Below are 6,000 nucleotides of genomic sequence, written 5' to 3' on the forward strand. Positions count from 1 at the left end.
CATTGAATATCCATCTCCTCCCCTGAAAGATTATGCTCATTTTCACTAGGTAGTTGATCCTTGGTTTTAATCCAAGCTCCTCTGTCTTACAGAATGTCACAATCTTTTAATGTAGAAGCTGCAAGGTCCTGCGTACTCCTGACTGTGGTTCCATGATATTTAAATTGTTTCTTTCTGGTTGCTTGCAGTATTTTCTCTTTGACCTGGTAACTGGAACTTAGCTACTATATTCCTTGGCATTTTCAATTTGGGCTCTCTTTCAGAAGGTGATCAAGCTATGGCTATTTTGCCCTCTGGTTCTAGGACCACAGGCCAGTTTTCCTTGATGATTTCCTGAAAGACGCTGTACAGGCTCTTTTTTTCATCATGATTTGCAGGTAGACCAATAAGTTTTAAAATCTTCAATTAAATATCAAATTAGAAATACTGAAAACCAAAGGAGAAATTAATAAAATTGAAATTAAGAAAACTATTAAACCAATAAATAAAACTAAGAGCTGGTTTTATGAAAAAAAGTAATGATAAAATAGATAAACCTTTGGTTAATTTAATTAAAAAAAGAAGAAAACCAAATTACCAGTATCAAAAATGAAAAGAGTGAATCTGCCACCAAGGAAAAGGAAATTAAAACAATAATTAAGAACTATTTTGCCCAATTATAAGCCAATAAATTTGACAGTCTTAGTGAAATGGATGAATATTTACAAAAAACATAAATTGCCCATATTAACAGAAGAGGAAGTAAAATACTTAAATAACTGTATCTCAGAAAAAGAAATTGAACAAGCCATTGATGAACTCCCTAGGAAAAAATCTCCAGGGCCAGATGGATTTACAAGTGAATTCTATCAAACATTTAAAGGACAATTAATAATTAATAATAATACTATATAGACCATTTGGGAAAATAGGCAAAGACGGAGTCTTACCAAATTCTTCTTATGATACAAATATGGTGCTGATACCCAAAGCAAGAAGAGTCAAAACAGAGAAAGAAAATTATAGACCAATTTTCCTAATGAATATAGATGCAAAAATTTTAAATAAAATATTAGCAAATAGATTACAGCAACTTATCACAAGAATAATACACCATGCATGACCAGGTAGGATTTATACCAGGAATGCAAGGCTGGTTCAATATTAGGAAACCATCAGCATAATTGATCATATCAACAACAAAACTAACAGAAACCACATGATCATCTCAATAGATGCAGAAAAAGCTTTTGACAAAATACAACACCCATTCCTATTAAAAACACTAGAGAGCATAGGAGTAAATGGAGTCTTCCTTAAAATAATAAGTAGCATCTATCTAAAACCTTCAGCAAGCATCATATGTAATGGGAACAAGCTAGAAGCATTTCTAATAAGATTGGGGGTGATACAAGGATGTCCATTATTGCCACTGTTGTTCAATATGGTAACATTAGCTTTAAAAATAAGAGAAGTAAAAGAAATTAAAGGCGTTAGAATACGCAAAGAAACAAAACTATCGCTCTGCAGGTGATATGATAATATACTTACAGAAACCTACAGAATCAAGTAAAAAACTACTTGAAATAATAAACAACTCTAGGAAAGTTGCAGACTATAAAATAAACCCACATGAATCATCAGCATTTCTATATATTACCAACAAAGCCCAACAGTAAGAGATAGAAAGAGAAATTCCATTTAAAGTTACTATAGACTTTATAAAATATTTAGGAGTCTACCTACTGAAACAAACCCAGGAACCATGTGAACACAATTACAAAACACTTTTCACACAAATAAAGTCAGATCTAAATAATTAGAAAAACATCAGTTGCTCATGGGTAGGCCAAGCTAATATAATAAAAATGGCAATTCTACCTAAACTAATTTACTTATTCAGTGCCATACCAAAAAATAATTTTATAGAGCTAGAAAAAATAATAACAAGATTAATTTGGAATAACAAAAGGTCAAGAATATCAAGGGAACTAATGAAAAGAAATACAGGGGAAGGTGGCCTAGCCACACCAGATCTTAAATTGTATTATAAAGCAACAATCAACAAAACTACTTGGTACTGGCTAAGAAATAGGGTGGTGGATCAGTGGAATAGGTTAGGTATGCAAGACACAGTAGTCAATGACTATAGTAATCTACTATTTGACAAACCCAAAGACATTTCTCATTGAAAAAAGAGTGACTTTTTTAGCTGCATTATCTTCCTCTGAATATGAACCCAGTTTTTCTCTAACCCCATAGTAACTATCTATAATTGGGTTCTCTTTCCTTTGCTTACTTGCTTTTATTTGTTTTTTGTTTTATTTTGTTTTTAGCAGTTATTAGTGTAATCAAGTTGTAGTCACAAGGTATGGGGAACACTGCTCCAAGCCTCAGGTCCTTCTTACTGTTATTTTCTGAGGACTGTCTCTCAAGGCCCAACCTTGGGTTCCCCTCTCTACCCCTAAGTCACAGTTAGGGACCCCAGCCACACTGCCTTACAAATGATCTTTCTCCCTGACGTTCCTCCAGTGGCTGCAAACTACAGCTGTCCTCTCTTTCCCAGAATTGAAACCAGGGGCTCTGCTCCTGCAAATGCTCACAGCCAACAGGGTGCCTACCCTTCACTACTGTACTCATCATGTGTGTGCTAGCTCCTTCTCCCTTCAGCCACAGCCCAGGACCATCTGGTCAGCTCAGCTCTGCTTGGCATCCCTCCACAGAGGAAAGTCCTTCAATCTTTTCCTACTTAGTCCTCAGACCCACCCACGCCCAGAGTCTGTTAGATGAAAGTTTCTAAGGCTGAAGATTCCTCTCAACCAGCTGCCCCCAAGGGCTTGTTGTTTATGCTTCGGTCAGCCTGGAGGTGTTTGCCCTTCACTTAGGCCAAGCATCCAGCCCTGGAGATTGGGTTTTTCCTGGGGTCTTCTCAAACTGTTTTACGAAGACAACTGCTTTACCACCTGTTTATTTCTGCTGCTCTGAGGCAATGTTCTGTCTTTTTTTGTAGAAGAAATTAGGAGAAATGAAAGTTTTCTGACCTACGTTACCATCTCCCCAAGAATTCTCTAACAATACATTTACTTACTTACTAATTAATACATTTACTTAATACCATATAAGTTTTCTCTCTTAATTTCCTCTAATTATCCCTAATCATCCTTTGAATAATCTACACTATCTGATTTTGTACTATATAATCTTTGTTGAATAAACCATAAAGCACTAAAAAAAATCATAACTATGTGGAGTGAAACCAATTATTTCTCAGTTTTCACTCTTTGATATAAGAAAGTAGGTGAGGCATAACTAATCAGATTGTCCAAATAAGCTTATCAAAGCACAGCTTATCTTTCCTAAATCCTAAAAAGACAATGATCATACTTTTGCCCCCTTAAAAAGGGAAAATCCCTGTGTCTCAAATATGTTCGACAAGCACATCATATTTGCTGTTTAATTCACACATCATAACACTCAAAACAAGTATGTCATCAGTTACTTTTTAATATATTTTAAAAGGGCTATTCCAGGGCAGCTAAGAGGCACAGTGGATAGAGCACCAGGCTGCGACTCAAGTTCAACTCTGGTCTCAGACCAGACACTTGACAATTACTAGCTGTGTGGCCCTGGGCAAGTCACTTAACCCCAATTGCCTCACCAAAAAGAAAAAAAGAAAAAGAAAAGGGCTACTCAGAATCTGTAAGTGGGTCTTTGTATGCACAGAAATACATATTGTACCCAAAACTTACTTTTGTCAGACAGAATCATTTTCAGTGCATTAGATACATAATGGCATTATTCATTTTAAAGCTGGATTGTTTTAATTTGCTTAATTTCTCTTTAACTCAGAAATATTTCTTATTTTTAAGAAATAAGTTTTTAAAATAAAGGCTCTGTAGAAACTTCTAATATTCCTGGTTAGAATAATGGCATGTATGAACTCGTGGTATTTGGGGAAAAAAATAGAATTTATATAAAAAAATGTAAATTTAGATTTTTTTTTTAGTCTAATGCTAAACACAACATATTCTATGTTTATTGTTGATGGAGCTTTTCTATAATTATTGTGCTTACATGCTGTCATAATTGAAAAGGAAGATGCCATTTCTATTAATTTCATATTTCCTAAATTTTTATTTCATATTGATGACATAAGGGTAAAATGCTAATTTCTCACACATATATCCACACTCATGTTTATTTGCACTCAAATTTGTTTTTACATTATTTACATCAAAGGTAATGTGTCACTTTTTACTAAAAGAAATTTTATTAGTTTATAAACTCCTTAACAATAGCCATTGTGCTGTTTTTCATCCTTGCATTCTCAGCACCTAGCATAATATCTGCATGTTGCAGAAGGCTACTAAGTTCATTAACTTGAATTTTTGAAAGATATTTCTTAGAATTTTTTCTTTTGGCCTGATTTCAAACATTTAACTGGGTGGCAGGTTTATGTCAATATTCCTGTGGAAAAAGTAAGCCTTACTCTTTACTTCAAACTCATGGAAGAAGCTATCTTAACTATAAATAATACCATTAATTTTTACTCATTCTGACCATCAGATTATTAGATAAGTGAAATATCAAAATACTAGAAATGAAATGGAGACTAAATTTTGACATTGATTTCAAAAAGAAAATATTTAATATTAATAATGTCAGACATTATTTCTTCCAATCAAAATATTTCTGCCTTGTGATCAGTCTTTAATCCAGTGGAACCTGTGTAACATCTGTCTAACCACTATAAATGCTAATAAATGCTTTAACTGATTTGTCATTGATTTCTTAGAAATATTTGGTCCCTGGTTTCTCTAAAGTATATGATACTAGGGAAGGAATTTTTGTCTATTTAAAACTATAGCAGCAGCTTGACTGAAGAACCTTCTTCCAAGACTTGTAAATGTAACACTGAGCCCCATCAGAAAAAAGGCATCCTTTGAATTCTGATACTTCTATGGGAATTGAGAAATAATCATCTATTAAACACATTGAGTGCTGGTTATAAAACAGACACAAAGGAAAGTTCTTGCCTCAAGAAGTTTATATTCCGTCAGGGGATACATATATACATACATATACACACTCATACAGCACACACACACACACACACACACACACACACACACATATATATATATATATATATATACATATATATATATATATATATATACATATATATATATACGTATATATATATATATATATATATACACACACACACACACACACATATATATGTTGAGGTTTAGGGGTGCTGGGACCCCGAAATCCCACCCTTAATCCTAGCTAGGCTCCATTCTCCCTTGGCCATGAGGTCCAGGTCCCAGGCATTCTGTTCACCCCAGCTTACTGGCCACTCCCATTCAGATCTTCCTTAGACCCCCTCCTCCAGTCACCCCAAACTACTTGGACACTTCTGGGTCCCTCCCACAGCCTTTTGTATATAAGATCCACCTTGTCTCCATTAAGATGCTCAGATTCTTATAATCTAGCCAAAGGCACAGATTCTTAAAATCTAGCCAATAGCTCACAGATGCTCAGATTCCTTAAGAGTCTGGCTAATATGAACGATCTTTAATAAACCTTGTTTGGGCTGAAAGAAGGCTTGAGTTGAATTCTTTCAGAAAAGACCTGCATGTTGTGTTTTTGGGGTTGCAGCACCCCTCAACCTCAACAGATTCAGTCAAAGGGCTGCACTTGAGGTCCTAGAGAGCCACATGTGGCCTTGAGTCCACAGGTTCCCCACTCATGCTTGGGGACTACCTTCGTACAAAGACTCCAGAAAAACCAAATATTAGTGAGAGTCAATCTTTACTTTTTCTGCTCTATTGGAAGTGGAGGAAAGAAATTTTTACTACTTTCCCATTGCTCTCAGCATCTGCCAACTCCATGTACACTACTCTAGAATATAATTTGGTGATACATAAAGCAAACTCTCAAACAGGTAAGTAACATGAAGATTCATGAAGTTGTCTGGATGCAAAACAGATTTACCAGGAGGACCTGAGAATC

Source organism: Phascolarctos cinereus, unplaced genomic scaffold, assembly GCF_003287225.1.
Source record: "Phascolarctos cinereus isolate Bilbo 61053 unplaced genomic scaffold, phaCin_HiC Scaffold_9;HRSCAF=440, whole genome shotgun sequence".
Classification (NCBI taxonomy): domain Eukaryota; kingdom Metazoa; phylum Chordata; class Mammalia; order Diprotodontia; family Phascolarctidae; genus Phascolarctos; species Phascolarctos cinereus.